Source organism: Felis catus, chromosome D3 (genome assembly GCF_018350175.1).
Source record: "Felis catus isolate Fca126 chromosome D3, F.catus_Fca126_mat1.0, whole genome shotgun sequence".
Taxonomy (NCBI): domain Eukaryota; kingdom Metazoa; phylum Chordata; class Mammalia; order Carnivora; family Felidae; genus Felis; species Felis catus.
In genome coordinates this window covers 13,453,282-13,475,716 of record NC_058379.1, presented here as the reverse complement: position 1 = coordinate 13,475,716, position 22,435 = coordinate 13,453,282, and the positions used below count along the sequence as shown (strand labels likewise).

Below are 22,435 nucleotides of genomic sequence, written 5' to 3'. Positions count from 1 at the left end.
CTTTTTTTTTTTTAAAGAACTAAATGAAACTTCTAGAGAGGAAAAATATAATATCTAAAATGAAAACTTCACTGGATAGGTTTAACAGCATATTAGAGATTGCAGAAGAAAAAAATAGTGCACATGATGACATAATAATACAAGTTGATACAGCACAAGGAGAAAAAAGACTAGGAAAAAAAGGAGCTCAACATCAGGGACCTCTGCAACACTATCAGATGGTCAATCCTACATGTAATTGGAGCCCCAGTAGGAAGAGAGGGCAGAACAAAATCCTTGAAATGAAAATGGCTGAAGATGTTCCAAAAACTGATAAAAACTATAAAGCTACAGACCCAAGAAACCCAACAAATTGCGGCCAGGATAACCACAAAGAAAACAACATCACAGCAATCGTAATCAAATTACTTAGAACGAGCAACAAAAAGAAAATCTTGAAAACAATCAAGATAAAAAGAAACATTACATTCAATGAACAAAGATAAGAAATATCACTGCTTTCCCCCTTAAAAACAAGGCAGGCCGTAAGACAATGGAGTGACATCCTTAATACGTTGAATTAAAAAATGAAAAAACAAACAAACAAGAAAAACCTGCCAACGAAGAGTCTATATTCAGTGAAAATTATCCTTAGAAAATGACAGTGAAATAAAAATGTTTTTCAGACAAACAAAAGGTGGTAGAACTTGTCACCAGCAGACTTGCACTCTACGAAATATTACAAGTTCTTTTGTAGGCTGAAGAAAAATGGTACCAGGTGGAAATGCAGATCTACACAAGGAATGGAGAATAACAGAAATTTTAAATATGTGAGTAAATATAAGCGAATTTTTATTTTTGTTTTTCTATTTCAAGTTGTTCGGCATCAGACTGACTTTCAGAATCCAGAATCAAGATGCAAAGAATTGTGTGGGACTTTCAGAAATTGTCTGGCCTCTGAAGCAACTATGACAAAATGCTAACATCTGCTAGCCATGGATGGAAAATAGAAGGTTGATTGTCATAGTAATCTTTATGTATATAAATATATATTTAATATTTATGTTTATTTTCATGCATTTAATATTTATATATTTATTTTAATATATACATATTTAAAAGACTAAAAATATACCAACTCTTATGTTATAGATGAGCCACACAAGGCCTTGAGATTTTTGTGACTTTCTCAAGGCATGACACAAAAGCCTAGGTGTACTAACTATATCTGAACTTCCTAGGGCTGAGGGGATCACATCACAGCCCTGGGCTCAAGTCACAGCCCTGCCACTTACTAGCAATGTGATTTGAGCAAGTGATGAAATGTCTCCGAGCCTCAATTTCCTCTCGTAAGATGGACGTCATAAGATGCCTACCTCCTTGAGTTGCTGAGATTATCACATAAGATAATGTGGGAGTCAGAATGCTTTTGTTCGTAAGAGGCCAACTCAAATTATCTTAAGCATGAAGAATACGTATTGTCTCATGGAACTGGAAGTTTGGAGGTACGGATGGTTTCAGGCACTGCTGGATCCAGGGACTCGATATCGTCAGGAATCTCTGTCTCTCATCTCAGGTCTTTTTGGTTCTGGCATCATCCTCAGGTAGGTTCTCCCAAGGTAGTGGCAGAGATAACCTCCAGCAGGTCCGGGTTTATACCCCACTTACATAGCAGAGCCAAGGGAGAGCAAAGTTTTCTTTCCCGGTAGTTTTAGCAACTCTTCACTCCCATGCCCACCTGCGAACTAATCCCTGACTCTGGCTGGTTGGTTCTGGGTTGTATATCCTCTGGAACGAGGCCGTAGAATAGGGGTGGTTTCCTGAAGGTAAAGTGGGATGCTGTCGTCAAAAGATGGCGTCGCAGGTGCTGAACTACCGAAACCAGCAGCCGTTTGTGACAGTTCTGTAGAGCACTGGATGGTAAGGGCTATGGAGTACCGCCTTACATGTGCTAACTCAATCCTTACAGCCAGATTGAGGAGGAAGCTCCTGGAAGCCCCAACCTCATGGAAGATGATGGTGTTCCAGCTCCAGCTTCTAGCCTTGTGCGACCCGGTGGTGTCTCCCGTCCCCAGGCTCCGACTGGAGATTGGCTGGTTACTGCACCTTCAGCTCTGGGCTTTCCTTCCTTCTTTGTTTTTGGCCTCTGGCAATTGCCCCAACTTCCTTAGAATCTCTGGCATGCGTTAACGGTGGTTATTCTTGACAACATCTCTGTTTCTTAGCAGGGTGGCTTTCAGGTCATCTTCCCGTTGTCCGGATGAGAAAACTGAGGCCTAGAGAGGCTAACGGCCTCACCCCAGACCACCCAGCCAGGAAGTGGCAGCACAGGTGTTCAAACCCAGAGCCTGTTTTCTAACACACAGTGCCCAGCGACCTGTGAGTGCTGGCTGGGTGACGAGGGCACACACCTGGCCTGCAGCAGAGTCTCATCCAAAACTGGGGATCCCAAATCCCACCTAGTCCCTGGAGTCCTCAAGTCCTTCCTGATAATCATGAAGCCTGGAGGAAAGGGAAGCCCAGTGTCCATGTAAGACAGCTCGCAAGCAAGATGCCGTGAATGCTTTCAGTCTGGACCTGGACGAGGGGAAAGGGGTGGCTGGGGACAGGACCCAGCAAATGGTAGCTGTGGCTGTTCTATAATTTCCTGTGGCTGCCATAACAAACCCTTGGTGTCCCTCGGCCTTAGGTGCATATCACACCACCTCTGCCCCCGTCTTCACCTGGCCTTCCCCTCCCTACGTCTCCGTGTGTTCTCGGTGTGTCGAATGTTCTGCCTCCCTCTTACAAGGACACCTGTCATTGGATTTAGGGCCCACCCAGGTAATCCAGACTGATCTCCTCTTGAGATCGTTAAGTCAGTTACATCCACAAAGACCCTTGCTCCAGGCACATCACATTCACAGCTCCCAGGGGTTAGGACACGCTCACATCTCTCTCTTTTGGGACGGGGCACTGCTCAAAACCCACTGAAATGGAAAAGCAGCCAGGCTTTGCTCCGTCTCTGAGCTGCGGGCTTGGGTGAGGGGGCGAGCTGCCGTGGGCTTCCGACGGTGCCTCTTTTATTGTTTTGTATTTTTCTCTTTTGTTTTGAGGTTTTTCTGCCCTGTTTTCTGGAAGGTGCACGATGCTCGGCTCTGTGGTTATTTTCGCCTAACAGCTGTGTTTCCGGTGAGCAGCTGGGGGATGCTTCTGACTCAGCAAAAACTGTAGCAGTAACCGTCAAGAAGCCGTTCAAGCAAGGCTAGAAATAAAGAAGCAGTTTCTTCCCCGTCCCTCCTCCTTTCACTTCCCCACCCGTGGGTACCTTCTGAAAGTCTCACAAAGCACTTGTTTAAAAAAAAAAAAAAACAGAAACCACCTTGAGCAGCGGGCGGGAGGCCCCGCTGAAGGTGAGCCTCAACTTGGCACATCCCAGAAAGGACTCTGCCCAACCAGCCCGGCTTCGTGTTTGGAAGGCCCGTCCCCAGAGGCCCTCCCCACCTCTCCCCACTGGGCCCAGTCTTACAAGTTTCCCACAGGTCTGAGCAGTGAAAGCAGAGGTGGTTGGGACCTCAGTGGTTTTCCCGGGCGTGGCTGCAAGTTGCCTTGGCCGGGCCAGGGTCCCTGCGTCCCGCAGCTCGTCCGTTTTTAAAAGGTGATCGTCTCACCCCGGCTCTAGGAGACAGTGCCAGACTTCTGCCCACTGGCACAGGATTCTAGCCCCAAACTACAGAGAGGCCCTGGAAGTCCCGCCCGCAGCGGGCAGGGAACAGACCGGAAAGGGATCCACGTCCCCGAGAGCCAACCTCTGTGCATGCTGGTGCCTGCAAAAGGCTCACGGGAGCGCGAGGCAGCTGCACTCCCAGCCTCATTGCCGCTGTTCCGAGAAAGAAAGGAACAAATAAATTTAGCTCCGTCCTACGCATCCTTCATAGCTGCTCATTGACCAAACAGAAAGAGGCCTCTATTTCAACCCTGGTTTCTCAGGTCGTGGGGGTTTTTTTGTTTTGTTTTGTTTTGTTTTTTGTTGGTTTTTTTTTTTGGCCTGGTGAGGTCTGCCACCGGCCTGTACAGGGGACTTTTCTAGGAGGTGCTGGACCTGCCACCTTTAGCTCCCGGGGAGACGTTCTACAAGGAGCCCAAGTGCAAGGCGTGTGCTGCTTTTTTGGCATCTTGAACCAAAACGGCGCACAGAGACGTTTCCACAGGGGCCTGGGCTCCTGGAACTTCTGATGTGTCTGTTCGGAAGCCACGACACGCACAAGGCTTGCGGGACGTGTGGCTGTTCCGAGGCCAGCCTAGACTTCCCAGAGCCGTTAGCTTAATAGCACCGTGTGTGGAAATAAAGAACTCGCTGACGGGGTTTGCGAGTTAAGGGACTGGAACAAAGCGCTGAGGAGGCTTCCCGCAGCTCAGGGGTCTCTGGGGGGGAAGGGCGGGCAAGCTGGGGACTTCGGGTCACACAGGTCCGAGCGTTAAGACCCAGCTCCACCTCCTAAGGACAGGGTGCCCCTGGGCACGCCCGGCTGTCTCTGTACCTGGAAGTGAGCGCTGGCCGTGACGCGGAGCCTCTCCGAGCGTCAGCAATAATGATGCGGGTTGTCGTGAGGATTAAAGGACATCGTGTACCGAACACGCCGCACGAGCTGCGCCCAGTTCTTGGTGTGCCATGAGGGTGCAGAGCGACTCTGTTTCACCTGGCAGGCCTGTTCCCATCTCTCTGTCTCTCTCTCTAGCCTAATCTTCTCCGTAAGATTCGGCGATCACCTTGCCCTCAAACTCTTCAGATGCACAGGTAGCTCAGGCCATCGTGGAGATTTCCACCTGTCACGGGCCATAGTGATTAGATCCTGGATGTGCAAGGGACCCAACCAAGCTAGGACTGTCAGAGCCAAGTTCAGGACTGTTGATGAAATTATTGGAATGGAGAACATTTTTCTGCTGGGTTTCTAAGGGGTCAGGTTTTAGGTATGGTGTTGCTGGCGGCTCTCTTTCTATAAAGGAGGGAAGTCTGCCTGACAATGAAGCCAACAAAGAGGAAAACAAATATTGAGCGACTGTCCTGACCCTTTGGGCCCCTTGATCCAACCATGCCTGAAGTTTTCACTCCTTGAACTTGCCAGTTAGAGGAGCCAATACATTCATTCCCTTTTTGCTTTAAGCTCGTTAGGTTTCTGTCTCTTGCCATCAGAGAAGTCCTCAGTAATACACAGGCCCATAAATACCTTTTTGAATCTGAATTTACCTCTAGCCTCATCCAGAACCAAGAGGCAGGCAGATGACTGCACAGTGTCACCTCTAGTAGAGTCTGTTTTCTGGCACACTGATTTCCTTCAACCCCCTTTTGCAGATAGGAACGCAAAATGGTGAGATGAAAAAAAAAAAAAAAAGGAAGGGGTTTTTAAAGTAAAACAGATTGGATTCAAGTCTCTATCACTTGCTAGCTCTGAGACCTTGAGCAAGTAACGGACTCCCTGTGATCCTCGGTTTCCTCACCTGTGCACTGGGGTAATGATACCACCTTGGAGTGCCAGCACATAGGGGTACTCAATTCTAAAGTCCAGGCAAGCTACGCAGGAAAATCCCTTGTACTTCCTTCCCCTGAAGGAATGGCGTTGCCACGAGCCTCCGAAAGTTGTCACGGCACAGACACTTCCTCCCCACGTTGCACTGATCACTGCTCCTGCGGTTGAACACCAGACGAGGCAGGGCTCTTGGGCCTTGGAAATCTGTTACATAAAACATACGCACATTAATAAACTCCAGAGCAGTGGTTCTCAACCAGGGTGATTTTGCCCCTAGGGCACATTTGGCAATGCTTGGAGATGCATTTGGTTCTCACACCTGGGAGGGGCACTGGTGACACGTAGCATGTAGAAGATGCTGCTAACCTTCCTCCAAGTGCCTCCAACATCCTTCGCTGCACAGGGCACCCCCCCCACCCCCACCCCATGATGAGTGATGACCCAGCAGACCCAGAACGTCAACAGTGCCGAGGCTGAGAAACCCCTACGGTCACGCTTGGTGCAGAGAGCTCCCTATTCTAGGAGAGGCTCTCAGGATCGGAGATGGCCAGAACACGGGTCCCTGTATCCCATTTCTGGGTCTTCCAGGTGGCAAGTCACATAGGGCTGTGACAGGTGGCACTGTCCATTTCAGTGAGCCCTTCTTCCTTTTCGTTTTGGGCAGCTGCATGTGGTTGAATTTGTGTCAGTTAACTGCACGCAGCGTATACTAGCTCCGCTTCTGCCTCATGGAGTTACTGTCAGCACCCAGAGTACGCTTTGCATAGAGCCCTTTGCTCTTACTGTCTTTATTATTTTCACACGTAGCACAAGCCTCGTGGATAGTAAGTGCCCCGTGTGGCTTTGCTGAATTGTCTTAAATCCACAGCGACTTCTCTGGGCCCCGTGAGGGAGGAGGTGACAGTTCTGAAGAAATCTTCATGCACAGTTCGTGTCTGACCTTCTGACTCAGAGAAGACCTCCTACCACCACCTGCGTCATAGCTGTCACCCTCCTTTGCTTTGCACAGCCCTTGGCCCCAACCGCAGGGAGCATGGGATCAGTTTGCTTGCACATGATGCTCCAGCTGCCAGCCCCAGCTCCTGCACTTGACCCTGATCCAATCATTTTACCTCTTGGAGACTCCATTTCCTGCCAGGAAAGTAGGGATCCTGACCCACACCTCTGCATGAGATTGTCCATGGGGGCTCGTGCTAACCATAAGCCTCGCAGCAGGCCCCCCAGGCCTCAGAGTCAGCCTACAGGCTTGTGTCATTTGGCCCACTCTTTCTTTTTTCCTTGAATATTTGCGTTAATTTTCCCAGTTTTTTGAGTTAATTTTCCCAGTTTTATTTTTTTTTTTAACCGAAGCGCGACTCACATGATATAAACTTAACCATGTTAAAATGAACAATTCAGTGGCTTGTAGCACATTCACAATCTTGTGCAACCGCCGTGTCTGGTCCCGGAACATTCTCATCACCCCAAAAGGAAGCTCCCGTACCCGTTAGTCATTCATCCCCCTTCCCTTCCCTCGTCGGCCCCTGGTTCCTGGTCTGCTTTCTGCGTCTGTGGATTTGCTCAGCTCTTTGGGGCATGTACCTAGGGGTGGGATTGCTGGGTCACGTGGTGTTTCCATGTTTACCCTTTCGAGAATCCTTCTGGCTTTTCCAACAGTGGCTGAGTCATTTTATGTTCCCACCAGCAGCGCACAGTGTTTCCTGTTCCCCACAGCCTCGCCAGCACTGGTTACTTTCTGTTTTGCGCATTTTATCATAGCCCTCCTCGTGGGTGTGATGTGCTCCCTGCTTCTAGCTAAATCAGATTATAACGGGTAAGATGAAAAGATTTCAGAGTAATGGCTTCTCTTGAGAGACGAAAGATCTGTCAACACTGGGACCGCAGTCGGGCAGAGGCAGGCGTTGTCTCAGGCTAAGTGGCCTGCCCATGTGGCCGGGCCACCCCTTCCGGGTCCTCCGCAGACCCCATCCCTCCCTATTGTTTCCCCAGCTTGGAGTCAGCTGCCACTTCTCATTGGCTCCACTGGTGACCATGCCGTGTCTCCAACAAAAGTGAGGAAAAGAGGGGTGCCTGGGTGGCTCATTTGGTTAAGCTTCCAAGTTTGGCTCAGGTCATGATCTCACTGTTTGTGAGTTCGGGCCCCGCATCGGGCTTGCTGATGTCAGCTCAGAGCCTGCTTTGGATCCTCTGACCCCCTCTCTCTACCCCTCCCCCACTTGTGTGCACTCTCTCTCTCTCTCTCTCTCTCTCAAAAATAAATAAACATTTTTATTTAAAAAAAAAGCGATGGGGGGTCGCCTGGGTGGCGCAGTCAGTTAAGCGTCCGACTTCAGCCAGGTCACGATCTCGCGGTCCATGAGTTCGAGCCCCACGTCAGGTTCTGGGCTGATGGCTCAGAGCCTGGAGCCTGTTTCCAATTCTGTGTCTCCCTCTCTCTCTGCCCCTCCCCTGTTCATGCTCTGTCTCTCTCTGTCCCAAAAATAAATAAACGTTGGAAAAAAAAAAAGCGATGGGCACCTGGGTGGCTCAATCGGTTAAACGTCCAACTTTGGTTCAGGTCATGATGCACGCATGGGGCTCTGTGCTGACGGCTCAGAGCCTGGATCCTGCTTCGGATTCTGTGTCTCCCTCTCTCTGTGCCCCTCCCCCGCTCACACTCTGTCTCTCTCTCTTCTTCAAAAATAAATAAACATTAAAAGAAAATTAATAAATAAGTTTTTTTTAAGTGAGGAAAAGAGAGACTTGTGAAGTCCTGTGTTTTTGAAATCTAGGAAGATCCGCAAGGCTCCGTGGAAGTGTTTCTCATTTGCTAATTTGGGCCATTTGCTAATTTGCTAATTTCTGCCACCGGGTCCCAATGGGTGTCTGAGTGGCGATACACACACACACACGGCCAGCACTGTCTTCTGTCCTTTTTAGGGGTCACAGGGAGTGACGGCACGGGGACTGCTGGGGCTCCAGGCTGGTGCGTCCAGGCCGGCTGGGCTCTCCTTGGGACTTGTCCATGCACAGTCCCTCCTTCTGGAACTTCCTGTCCTTCTCTTCCCTGGCACATCTCCAGGCCCTCTCCAGTGGAAGCGCCGTTTCCTCCACAAAGTCTTTGCTGATGTTCCAGAGCAGATTGAGTGTCCCTGCCGTGCATGCTGGCAGGACCCCAGACCCCTTGAGCCCTCGGCACAACTGTCACTAATGAATCCCTTCCTTGTAAAGTTTGGACCCGAAGCACACATTCCCAGAATCGCTCTGCCAGTTCATGCCACCATTGCAGCATCTGTCTGTTCAAGGCCCCCTTGTGCTTTCCGTATTATTTTTTGCCTTCGTCTACTGTTACCACTTCTCACTACCTCCCACAGGCAGCAACTCCAGTGTATTCAAAATAAATCCTTCCAACCCACTTTCCAATGCTTATGAAACACACATAATGTTGTTCTTTGGGTAAATATTTCAGATTTATGTCAATGGTATTGTGTCATAAATCTCAGTCTAGTTTCTGCTTTTTTTCATTTCACACTATGTTTTTGAGATCTAACCATGGCAATATATGCAAATCCAGCCTCTGACTTCTGCCTGCTGTGGATTTGTCCATCATCTGCATGTGTCACATTTGGTTTATCCATTTCCCCGGTCATGGACAGGCAGGTCACCTCTGGCTTCTTGCTGTAACAAACCTCGTGGCCACCAACATCCTCACGCACATCTTCTTATCATCCTAAACAGGAGCATCTCTAGGATACACATCTGGGTGAGGCGTTGCCGTGTAACGGATTGTTATGGGTCGAGATGAATCCTCCAGAAAGATATGTCCCAACCCACAGTACTTCAGAATGTGACCTTGTTTAGAAACAAGATTGTTGCAGGTGTAAGTGGGTAAGATGAGGTCTTAATCCAGTACAGCTAGTGTTCTTATAACAAGCTAGTGCTGTGGTCCACTATAACAAGGGGGAAAGTGATGTGAAGACAGAGTCACACAGGGAGAACACCATGAGGCAATGGAGGTGGGGATTGGAGTGATGTGGCTGTGAGCTGAGGAAGCCAAGTGTTGGTGGCTACCATTGGAAGCTAAGATGAGGCAAAGAAGGTTCTACCCAGCATCTCAGAGAAATATGGCCCTGTGTTGACATGTATGCCAGGTCTGTATCGTTGAAGTTCTCTGAACATTTGGAACTGAGAACTTTCTTTCCATGATGAATACTGGTAATTTGGATCACTCTCCTGTACACACATGCTACACCCATCCATCCATTATCTGTCCATTCAGCGATCACTCATCCTTCTGTCTATCCAACTATCTATCATCCATCCATCCATTTATCCATCCATCCATCCATCCATCCATCCATCCATCCATCCACTGTCTATCCATTCAGCTATCATTCATCCTTCTGTCTATCCAACTATCCATCATCCATCCATCTATCCATCCATTTATTCATCCATCCGTTGTCTGTGCAACCACACACCATACCTCCATTTACCCATCTACCCTCCATCCATCCACCTATCCGTCCATTCATCCATCGTTATCCACTGTCCATCCATCCACTCATTTTACAGATTTTTACTGAGTGCCTTCTTGGTGCTGGGGTCACAGTAATGAACGAGATAAACAAGTCTTTGTCCTCAAGGAACTCGTCATTAGTGAGGAAGGCAGATACCAAGTTATATGTGTGATAAGCCCTGCAAAGGAAAAACACGCTGCCTATGAGAGCATAGAGTGAGGTACTTGACAAAGCGCGGGGGCCACGGAAGACTTCACCGCCAAGGTGACATTGCAGCTGAGGCCTGAGGGATGGGTAGGGATTGGCCAGAGGAAACATGTGCAGGAAGAGCCTCCCACACAGGAGAGAACAGGTGTGCATAGTTTGAGGTTGGAAAGCACTTGGTGCTTGTAAAGATGTAAAAGAAAGTCAGCATAGCTGGCATGGAAGGAAGGCGGGAGAACACAGAGATGTGGCTTAATAATTGTGTCAGGGCCAGTATCTCCTGAGTGTCCCCAGGGGACCTATGCATTGGCAGTAAAACACCACACTAGATTAGGAGTAGGAATTAGTTCCAGCCCATCAGTGTGGCTCGCTTCAAGCCTTTGCTCAGTTTGCTGACTAAGAAATGGGCACACTCCCTAGAAGAAGTGAGCAATAACACAATACCCCTAAAATGCCTCAAGGCTCCTCAGGGTAGAAACAACAACAACAACGGTATAAATCAGTCCTTTTGGCCATTATTTAAAAAACGAGTTAGTAACCCATGCAGTAAAAACAAAGGAAAAGGCTATCCTTTGCAATTACCTGGCTCTGGTCTTTCTGGGGGACGAAAAGATGTAGAGCCATGTCTCATTTACCCTACAGCAGAACTATGAAGTAATAAAAGGTGGGTCAGTATCGAGGAGGCAGGACAGAAGATGAGAGGCCAAGTCACCTCCCAAGGTCATGCCACGAGGCTGGGGGAGAAGACAGGCTTCTTGCCTCTTGGTCCAGTGCCAGACACATTGCGGCCAGACCCGGGCTTTTCTCCATAATTGGGAATACCACTGAGAGCTAATTTCTCCCCACTAGATCCACAGAGTGGAGAAGAGCACTTGACCTAGAGTCTTGTTAGGGGGGCAGTCTGTCATGCAGACTGTGAAAACAATCAGCTGGCCATTCCGTCTCCATTTCTCTCAGGCTGCTCCTGTCCACGGAGGAAGAGAGGGAGCCCCAATCAGGACTGGGAGAGCTGGTCTGCAACACATCCACTCAGGGCTGTCAATAATCAGGTTTTACGGATGCCCAGATTCAGAGACGAGAGCTTAGTGCCTCTCCATCGATTTAACTATCATTTCGGCTCCATAGCTCACAGCTAGAAACCAGCCTACATAAAACCTCACATTATGATGCTTCTCTTCTTTAGGACACTGCATTCCATTAGGAAAACCAGACTATTAGAGGAGGGTTTGATGGATGAGCCTGGCACTATCATCTCGCTGAACAATTACAGGGCTGTCCTGTTAGAGGGGGATACCCCGGTACACGTGTAGGATTTGGTAGATGAGATGTCCAGAACGTGGGGAGGGGCTGGGAAGACAGAGGGTAGACCAGGAAGCCCAGGCCTCCAGCCCTTCAGTGGGCATCCAGCTTTACCCTCAGCAGCCCGTAGGGAATTGCACTTCAGAGAGACCTTTCTTCTGACCTAATTTCAGAGTCCAAACAATGAATGTTCATTACTGAACAAGTGTTTTGTTTTTTTTTTCAGTGCCTCCTCCGTCTAAATTCTGGGTTCGTTAGTGGGAAGATATAGAGGCTTTAAGCTGGTGCTGTGGTCTGAACGTGTCCCCCAGAATTCACATGTTGAAATCCTGATGCTCAAGGTGATGATATTAGGAGCCAGGGCCTTCGGGAGGTGATTAGGTCACTACGGTGGAGCTCCTATAAATGGGATTAGTACTCTTATAAAAGAGGTCCCTTGTCCCTTCCGCCACATAAGGACACAGCGAGAAGGTGCCACGTGTGAGCCAGGAGAGGGTCCTCACGCAACCATGCTGCTGACACCTTGATCTTGGGCTTTCTTCCTCTAGCACTGTGAGAAACAAATTGCTGTTATTTATAAGCTACCCAGTCTGTGATGTTTTGTTTATAACATTCCTGAATGGTCTAAGACAGCTATAATCTGTGCTCTTAGGGAAATTTTGATCTACTTAAGAAGGCAAATAGGTAATGTAGATGATAGATCATAGAAAAATGGTTGATAACAGACAAGAAAGTAGAAAGATTAGATAGGCAGGCAGGGAATGGATGAATAGATAGGTGATGAGTTGGATGGATGGATGGATGGATAGATAGACAGATAGATGACAGTAGTCATAGCAGCCTGTGCTTATTTCTGACTAAATGATACCAAAAGTAAGTGCTCTAGGGCACATTTGGTAAATCGGTGGCCCTTTTCCTTCCCTCATTCATGAAAAACTTTCCTAATTGCTAATAGTGTCTATTATGAATTGGATTGTATCCCCCCAAAAGATACGTTGAAGTCCTAACCCGGGCACCACGAGTGGGGTCTTTGTGGATGTAATCAGGTTAAGGTGAGGTCGTTAGCGTGGGCCCCAATCCCATGACTGGTGCTCTTATAAGCAGAGGGAGACATACCACACACATCCACACAGAGGGGAATGCTATGCAGAGACACAGACACAGAGGGAAGACAGCCAACTGGGGACGGAGGCGGAGACTGGAGTGAGCAGCCACAAGCCAGGGGCTGCTTGGGGCCACCGGAAGCCAGAAGAGGCAAGGGAGTATCCTCTCCTAGAGGCTTTGGAGGGAGCATGGTCCTGCCCCCAGCTTAATTTCAGGTGTTTAATGTCGAGACTGTAAGAAGATAAATTTCCATTGTTTTAAGCCACTCAGATGCTGGTACTTTGCTACAGCAGGCCCCAGGGAACTAACGCAGCATCATTTATCCCAGCTCAGATCAGTTCTCAGTATCCTCCTCAACATGGTGCTTCAGGTAATCCTTGCCAATTTGATTCCAGTCAGTACTAGCGACGAAGCCTACTGGCTGTCTCTGCTTTAGGAGTTCAGAGGATATTTAAGAGAGGCTCCTTGATAAGGTGGGGAGGGCTAGGCTTCGAATGACAGGTAGAATGTAGATAGGGGAGTTGGGATGTTTGGTCAGGCAGTATTTTGAGACAGGCCAGTTTCCATTTTCCATCCATAGACATCTTAGCTGATCCAGGACATTGGCAAGGTCAAGTGAGGGCAGATTTATAGACATCTGCTTTGCAGACACTCAACAGAGCACACACACACATGGAACGCGCACACACACACGCACACACACACACACACACACACAATATATCTATTCTAGGCATGCTCATTAGCAGCTAACTTTAATCATCCTTCACGCTTGCATCTCAAATACCAAATACTTTGGTGTGTGCTGTCTATGAACACACACCAAAAATAGTTCTGGGTAGATAAACACATGAGCCAAGAGGCTGGCTGATTGCAATTTGAGTTGAGTGAAGTTACTGCCTCCCAGATCCCTTCAGCGCAGCCAAAGCTGGGATCTTAACACAGGGTATCAGTAAATAACTAATCTGAACCACCCCCAGCCAGGAACGCACGCAGCTGACCACCCTCTATGGGAAAGCCAAGATGCTCTGTCCCAAGATGTGTCTGCCTGAGGGTCACAAGCTGTAGCTGAAACCCACTGCTTTGCGCAGCCCATCCTCCCACCCCCAGGGTGCTGTAGCCCTTGCAGTTAGGTATTCTGTGGCTGCAAACCCGCATCATTGAAAGAGTTGATGAGCATCAGTGAAAAGGAGAGGTCGACAGTGACTTTCTGCCACCTGCTTCTCTTTCCTTCTGGGCTCCCAAGTACTTGATGCTGGCTGCTGCGCTGATGTGTTCATCATGACAAGGATAAAAGGAAAAAATTAAATTACAGGATTATCCAGCCTTCTCCTCGCCCCCCACCCACACGAGGAAGGACCTAGTATCCTTTTGTAGCGGGTTGAGTAGTAGCTCCCCGAGAAAGATGCGTTCACATCCCGACCCCCTGGGACCTATGAATATGATGCTATTTAGAAAAAGTGTCTTGGGGTGCCTGGGTGGCTCAATAGGTTGAGCGTCCAACCCTGTGATCTCAGCTCAGGTCTTGATCTCAGGGTTGTGAGTTCAAGCCCCATATTGGGCTCCGAGCTGGGATTGAAGCCTACTTAAGAAAAGAAAAGAAAAAGTGTCTTTGCAGATGTAATTAAGTTCAGGATCTTGAAATGAAATCATCTTGGATTATCTGGGTGGGCTCTAAATCCAATGACAAAACCTCCCAGGAGACACACAGGGAGATACACTCGGGGAGATGTACATGGGGAGATGCACACACGGGGAGGTACACTTGGGGAAAGGCCATGTGGAGACAGACGGTGGTTGGAGTGCTGTGGCCACAACCCCAGGGATGTTGACAGCCACCAGGAACTAGACGAGGCAAAGAACAAAGTCTTCCCCAGAGCTTTGGAAGGAGCACGGCCCTACCAACACCTTGGCTTTGGACTTCTGGCCTCCAGAGATGCGAGAGAATGAAGCCCTGTTGTCTTAAGCCATCAAGTTTGTGGCAGTGTGTTTTGGCAGCCCCAGGAAACTAATAGACGTTTCTTTTTTGCATTAGTGGTCAAGTGGTCAAATGGGGCCAAGTTAAAAAAGAAAACAATATTGGAGAAGGCAATAGGATTTAAATAACAAATTTCATTTATCGAGTACTTACCACATGCCAGGTACCTTCTCCAGTTAGATTTTTTTTGTTTTGTTTGTTTTTTGGTTGTGTGTGTGTGTGTGTGTGTGTGTGTGTGTGTGTGTGTGTCTGTGTGTGTGCATGCACGTGTTGGTGTTCCTTGAGGAATTTGGCAAAGGTTTAAATTGCTCTCCAGGCAAAGCATAAGAGACTCTTAAAAACTGAGAACAAACCGAGGGCTGATGGGGGGTGGGAGGGAGGGGAGGGTGGGTGATGGGTATTGAGGGCACCTGTTGGGATGAGCACTGGGTGTTTTATGGAAACCAGTTTGACAATAAATTTCATATATTTAAGTAAATAAATAAATAAATTGCTCTCCAGTTAAAAAAAAATTTTTTTTTTTTTAACTTTGACATGAGACTGTGCTGAGACTGGAACATCTGGTACCTGTGCGTTATACGGGTTACATTTTCACTCAGTTGCCCTTCATTCATTGAGCTCCATTTGGCTTGTGTGCCACCTCCTGTGCTCAGTGCTGGGCAGGCCTGCAGATGTGTGAGAACCAGGTCCTACCTTGGAGGGTTCAGCTTGTCCTTGTCCAGCACACAAAGATCCTTGAGTTTGGACACCCTTCTGGGGGCAGGGGGAGTTTGTACGCAGGGGAGACGAAGCTGAGAGAGAGAGAGAGAGCAAGAACTGGTTCTCTGTTCCCCAGGCTGCTGAGCCGTCTGGATCTCCAAGCCCCCCAACCCCAGCCTTTAGCGCTCTATTGGCTGAGGGGATAAACTGATCCTTACTAGCCTCCTGAGGATTAAAGAGCTATCTCATTCAGGGAGCACAATCAGATTTCAAAAATGTTTTCTCTAGTTTGTGTGTGGGGAGGGGAAGGGGGTGTCAAAGGAATGGGAAGTGGGGGGTGTACCGTGGTCGATTGACTTTCCTTTAATCTTATCTCCTTGGCCGGCCCCTACAGAAGCCAGTTGTAGGGGTAGTCCTGGCGTTGAGAAAATATTTGCCTTGACGGTCCGGACAAAACCAGATTCTGTTCAGCTTGGAGACTCCGGGGGAGTCCCATCTGATGTGCTAGAGAAGCTCTACAGTTCACGGAACTCCTGGGAGGAACGCACATTCCCATGGTCAGAGATGACCCGCGAAACCCCTCAGAGAGATGTTAAATGGGAGCCTACGGCCTTTTCTCCATCAGTCCAAGGTTACCAGGTTGTCTGCGGTGCTGGGGAAGGTTGTCGACCAGCAGTTGAGCACCAGAGGAAGAAGTTGGCCAGCGTTTAGAGGCCACACTATGTGAAAACAGTAGACAGTGAAACACTAGACTCATGCTGAGAGCCGAGAGGCAGGCAGCAGTGGAGGCTGAATGGACCCCCGTTCTACTCAGGAGAAGGATGGCAGGCAGAAGGGCTGCCTGGTGCTTACGTTCATTTATCCTGTCTTTTCTCTCGTTATTATGTTATTGTTGTTATTTTTACTATTCTGCGGAGTGCTTATAGTCGAATTTGCAGAACATAATTGCACACATTATAGGACTACGCGATAATGGAAATTTTTCTTGAAACGACCCGCTTTTCAATATGAGAGTTACACCCTCCTGGCTGCTGCAACAGGGCTTTAGGGAAATCGGAGCATTTTCTTCTCTGATCCTTTCTGAGAGTAACATTTGGCCAGCTGAGCTGTCCATGCGGCTCTGCCGAGGGATCACATCTTCCGGCCAAGTTGGGTCTTATCCACAGTGGTCTGGAAGCCAGTTTTCTGAATAAATCACAAAATCGTTCCTGAGCTGGCGTTATTTACTCAAAACTCATCTTCTATTGCTATGCGTGCATAACAGTTGTGGATAGATTTTGTATTTTACAATACTTTATATAGTCTAATATTTCCCCGAGCGTGCTCTGGGGAATACCAGAGCAGAAGAAGGCTCTGTGGAAAAATAGTTTCCTGGCCTGTACAAGTTTGGAGACCCCCGGCTCTTGGATGCGCTTCCACACATCCACTGAGTCTAAAGTAAACACAATCTGGGCAAGTTGTTTGACTGTGCACTGGCCAAATTTGGTTGTCCGCGGCATCATCCTCTTTGGTGCACTTTGGGAACCAGACGCGTAAGGAAGCCTCAGGAAGGAGCCGGGGCGAGGCGTGGCCATGCGCATGCCAGGCTTCCCAGGCCCTAGGGCAAAGCTGAGTTGGAGGGTGGTGGGGAAAAGCGAATGTTTTAAACTGGTCTGACCTGGACTGGCCTGATTATTACTGGAGACTTGCCAGAAAGCTGTAACATCTGCCCAGGGTGCCACTAAGGGCCGGGGAAGGAAGATTTGTAAGAAGACGGCCGGTGATGGTCTTCGGAGGAAGATTAAACCCCTTCGCGTCTGTACCCACTGGGCTCAGTAAACGTGCCACAGAGACTATCAGGCTCATCTTCTATTTGAAGGTGTCTGTAGAGGGTTGAGCAGCTTGCCCCAATTCTGAGTCTACTTGGAGTCTTGGAATGTGACTTTATTAGCAAACAGGATCTTTGCAGGGGTGGTTAAGGTAAGGGTGGAGGTGATCATGCTGCATCAGGGAGGGCCCTGGATCCCATGACAAGGTGTTCTTAGACGGAAAGGGACCCACACAGACACACAGGGAGAGGCCATGTGAACACAGGCAGAGATGGGAGTGCAGTGGCCACAAGCCACGAAATACCTGGTGCCACCAGAGCGGGAAGAGCCAAGGAAGGATCCTCTCCCGGAGGGAGGGGGGATGGCCCTGCTGACAGCTTCATTTCAGGCTGCTGGGCTCCAGATCTTGGGAGGATACATTTGTTCAGCCACCGGCTTGGAACCCTATGTCATGGCAGCCCCAGGAAACGGACGCGACCCCGATGCTAAGTGCCACCCTCGCACGAGACCGGATTCCCCACGCGGACCGAAACGGTCGGTCATGCCCAGCCCGGTCGGCGAAGGCGTACGGGGTGGGTGTGAACTTGAGAGGCGCTCACTTTTGCACAAGCGGTGGATAATTAGTAGGAGGCTGCGTGCCAGTGTCGGGGGCTCAGACACAGCGTGGAAGGGGAGAGATTGCAGAGCAAAGGGGCGGCTTTGGGGACACTGGGAGATGACGGGGTATGGGGAGGGCAGGAAAGGCCATTAACCGGGAGAGGCGAGTCCCCTTGAAAAGACGTGAAGTCCTAGACCCGGCGCAAGGAGCAGGTCAGGAAAGAGACGCAGCCAGGAGGACTCCAGCGGGGCGGAGCCCTCGGGCCAGGTGTGCTGTGACTTTTGCCAGGTCGGCAATCTCGAGGGCCCAGGCACTGGTTTTACAGTTAATCACCTCTGCCCGGGAACAGCCCTGACATTCCAGCGGGCTCTCGGTCGCTTCTCATGTCGCCCTTAAACTTTCCCGAGAGCTCAAGTCTTTAGCCGTGCGACCTTCCACTCCCAGCACCACCTCTCTCTGCCTATGTTCTGACCTACAAAACGGGGGTAACAACATCGGCCTCGTAGGACGTTGTGGGTGCACGTGAAATAACGCAGGCCAGGCACTTCGCCCGGCTCCTAGCACGCAGCAGGACGCTTGCTTTGTTAGCTCCCAGGACTGTTACCGTCGCTGGGTACAGGACGGGGTGCCCGGCCACCAGCTTTCACATACTGAGTGCTGACTGTGTGTCGGACGGTGCTGAGCATTGTGTCCGTGATTTTAATTCTCACAGCTGCGGGAGGAAGTGCTCACAAGTATTATCATTTTACAGAGGAGGGGACTGAGGCAGGGGGAGGACAGGAACATTTGCCCAGAGTCAAACAGATGGCAAAGCCAGGTTGCAGACTCAAGGCCAGCCACATCCAGTACCCGCTCGGAATGTTTATAGCTGTATCTGGGGGAGCCTGGGGTGGTTTTATGTGCTCTGCAGGTGAACTTTTTACTCCTCATACTTATGTATCCATTTGACTGCCAGTTCAAAAATAGAAGTTCCTATTGACAGTAGCATCCTTTTATTTATTTTTTTAAGTTTATTTATTTTGAGAGAGACAGAGCATAGCAGGGGAGGAGCAGAGAGAGAGAGGGAGAGAGAGAGAGAGAGAGAATCCCTAGCAAGCCCCATGCTGTCGGCACAGAGCCCGATGCAGGGCTCGAGCTCACGAAACCGTGAGATCATGACCTGAGCCGAAACCAAGAGTCAGACGCTTAACCGACTGAGCCATCCAGGTGGCCCTACAGTAATTTCCTTTTAAAATAAACTCCCTGAGGGGCGCCTGGGTGGCTTGGTCGGTTAAGTGTCCGACTTCAGCTCAGGTCACGATCTCACGGTCGGTGAGTTCGAGCCCCGCGTCGGGCTCTGTGCTGACAGCTCAGAGCCTGGAGCCTGTTTCCGATTCTGTGTCTCCCTCTCTCTCTGCCCCTCCCCTGTTCATGCTCTGTCTCTCTCTGTCTCAAAAATAAATAAACGTTAAAAAAAATTTTTTTTTTAAATAAACTCCCTGAGTTTATGTCCTCACTTCGGCAGGACATCTATGAAAATCCGAACGCTACAGAGATTGGCGTGGCCTCTGCCCTAAAGATCACACCCAAATTCGTGAAGTGTTCCAGATTTTCACAGTGTCAGTGATACCTCAATAAAATAAATAGATAAAATACCCTTATTTATCAGTACTATTCGCAATAGCCAAAAGGCAGAATTGGCTCAAAGTGCCCATCAGCAGATGAATGGGTAAGTAAGATGTAGTCTATCCATACAGTAGAATATCATTTGTCCATAAAGAGCAATGAAATACTGATACATGCTCCCACGTGGATGGACCCCGAAAACATGATTCTGGGCAAAAGAAGTCAAGGACGAGAGGCCACACACTGTGTGATTCCATCTGTGTGAAATCAGCACAGGCAGACCCACGGGGACCAACAGTAGATTAGCGGCCGTGAGGGGCTGGAGGAGGTGGGGTTGGGGACACACTGCTTCACGGCTGTGGGGTTTTATTTTGGAGGGGGGGGTGGTGGTGGAAATGTTTGGCGACGAGACGGAGGGGATGGTGGTTTCACAACTCCGTGGGGGTACCGAACGCCCCCGGAACCGTCCCCTTCAAAATGCTTGATTTTACGTCGTCGCTTTTGTTTTAATAATTTTAAACATGAAGCTTAAAGAGAGAAATTAGTTTGCTTAAAGGAAAGGTCGTTTATTTAAAGAAAAATAGGAAGCAGCACATCACAACCCAGGGGGCGTGTGCCGACATGGGAAGCACCGCGGAGGTGGCCCTGAGAAGTGAGGGTGCCATATCGTGCCATTGGGAACGCAGGGCATCTCCGTCAGGGCCGCGTCTGGTGGAGTCTGCACCTTACCCTCCTTTGTTTTTTTTGGTTTTGTTTTTTGGGTTTTTTTTTTTCTTTTTTTCTTTTTTTCTTTTTTTTTTTCTTTTTTTCCCCCTGCAGCCAGCTCAGTGCTTAAGAAATACTTGTTGAGTTCAGCTCAGCCCGGCTCAGCCCGGCTTAGTTAATTGAGTTAAGGCGAGCTGAGTAGTACTGAATGCACCAGCTGGCTGGCCTGGAGGAGATCCAAGTTGAAGATGTTACGAATCGCACTAATTCAATAAGCTGCTGCAAGGTAGGCTAAGTAATGAGACCGCGTGCCTCTCTGTACCTGACTTACCCGTGTTCCGCCGGCACCTTATGAGCCGTGCCCACTCAGTAATATAATAGTTCTCTCCCTGGAATCCCCTGTGCGTGTTTGCTGAAGCCACGGGGCAGAGAGTGTGGGAGAAAAGGAGAAAGGGAAACCCAGAGCTCCTCAGACTCCACCAGAAGCCCCTGGGTGGTAGAAGGAAGGGACTGAATGAAGGAAGCAGGGAACTGTCTGTCTGTCTGTGTGCCGGTGTGGTGACAGTCTACCTCTTCCTTGTCCGAAGCGCTCGCCATGCGTCCGGCGTAGCAAGGGACCTAAGAGCTCACGCACTTGACTCTGATTGCCTGAGTTTGAAGCTCTCTGAGGACCTTGAAGAAATTAATTCATCCCTCTGCACCTCTGTCTCCTCCCCTGTAAAATGAAGGTAAACAATAGTACCTACGGGAGGATTTAATGACATGATACCTGTCAAGCACTGAGCACACAGTTCCGGGAACAGCTAAGCACTCAGAAGGGTTAGCTGATGATTAGCAGTGGCCCTCGCTGCACAAAGGTGTGTGTGAAATATGGGGCAGGGCCGGTGCCAGGAGACCAGCTCCCCAGACCCTGGAACGCAAAGCAGAACAGTTAGTTGTTTGTAAACATCCTGAACAGAAGCACATGGCTTACTCACGAAGGTTCTTCTGGAACGGTGAGGTAAGCCCCCCGAATGAGGAGGCAGTAGCAGGAATCTGGCTGTTGTTCTCCCTTCTGGTAGGCTCCTACCTACAAAGCGAGTCCCCCGTGGCTGCCTGTGCCCAGAGACTAGAAAAAAAAGCTTCAAAAAGCTTCCCTCTTTCTGCTCTGCTCTGGAAACTGCTCCATTAGGGTTAAGATCTGCCTCTTTGGCTAATAAATCAGCCCTGTGTGGCGGGGGTGCATGTGGTGGTCTCAGCCCACGGATCTCTAACCCGCCTGCAGCCCTGCAGGTGGGAAGGGCAGGAGATGGTGGGCATCCAGAGGTGTGATTTCTCGGACTCGCTCTGCACTGTCCTGCTGCATGGCCTTGGTCAAGTTCCCGCCTCTTTCTGAGCTGTTGTTCCTTATTTATGAATGAGGGAGAGGGCAAGCGTTGTGGAAAAATCACTTGGTTTTCAAGCCTTAAAAATACGAGGAGCTGTTTCTTGAAATGGGAGCGTACAAGGGAACGGAAGGTACGAGCGGACACAAGAATTGATTGCCGCGTGGTTGAAATAGGGGCAGAAGGAGGGGTCCTGTAGGCACAGCCTCTGAGTTCTATCACCCATCCTCTTTGCCTCCCCTCCACTCTCTTCCTCCCTCCCGCAAGCTCCCAAGATGCACATTTTGAAAACTGCCGACCAGCATGAATTCACGCGGCAGGATTGAGCTGGAGTCCCAGGGAGGGCTAGAGCATTAGGGGGTCCTCGAGGTGGTCTCCCGCAGCATGGAGAAGGTAGAGGGCAGATTGGCCTGCCCCTTCCTGACAGCGTGACATGGGAGTATAGGACATCAGGTCTTCCTGCCCAGACAGTGTTCATTCCTCCTTCTGGTAAAAGCGTCCAGGATTCGCTGGGGACCCATTCACTCTTGCTGCATGCATGTGGTTTGGCTGTGCTTGGGCAGGGAGCACATGACTGGGGCCTGGGCAATCAGATCATTCTGTCCCCCTTGCCACAGTCATTGATTTAGCAACGGGCAGCTGGACCTATCAGACGGCACCGGACCTAACCCTCATCCAAGGAAAAAGCTTGGATTTGACTTCAGGAAAATGTAAAAGGGTGGAGAGAGCCCATCTAAAAACAAAACCAGGGGGGCCTGGGTGGCTCAGTTGGTTAGGTGTCCGACTTTGGCTCAGGTCATGATCTCAAGGTTCGTGAGTTCGAGCCCTGCATAAGGCTCTCTGCTGTCAGCATGGAGCCCGCTTCGGATCCTCTGTCCCCCCCCCCCCCCCCCCCGCCCTGCCCCTCCCCTGCTCTTCTCTCTCTCTCTCTCAAAAATGAATAAACATTAAAGAAATATTAAAAAAATAAAAATGAACCCAGTACAGGGAAAAACAGAGCCGACAAGCCAAAGAGAAGCAAATTCCTGAAGACTTCACTGAGGGCCTAGATCCAGCCGTGCCTGAAGCTAATAAAACTCTTCTCAG

The 22,435-nt window shown here is 49.4% G+C and overlaps 1 protein-coding gene and 1 non-coding gene across 2 annotated transcripts in view; both read left to right on the top strand.

The window, feature by feature from the left end:
- The window catches only part of SPRING1 (SREBF pathway regulator in golgi 1), a 179,026-nt gene that overhangs the window by 128,926 nt on the left and 27,665 nt on the right, over positions 1 to 22,435 (top strand). The gene's annotated exons all lie outside the window — the stretch shown is intronic.
- Positions 19,164 to 19,268, top strand: LOC111557384. The gene has a single exon (XR_002737435.2). It is a non-coding gene; the product is annotated as a U6 spliceosomal RNA (small nuclear RNA).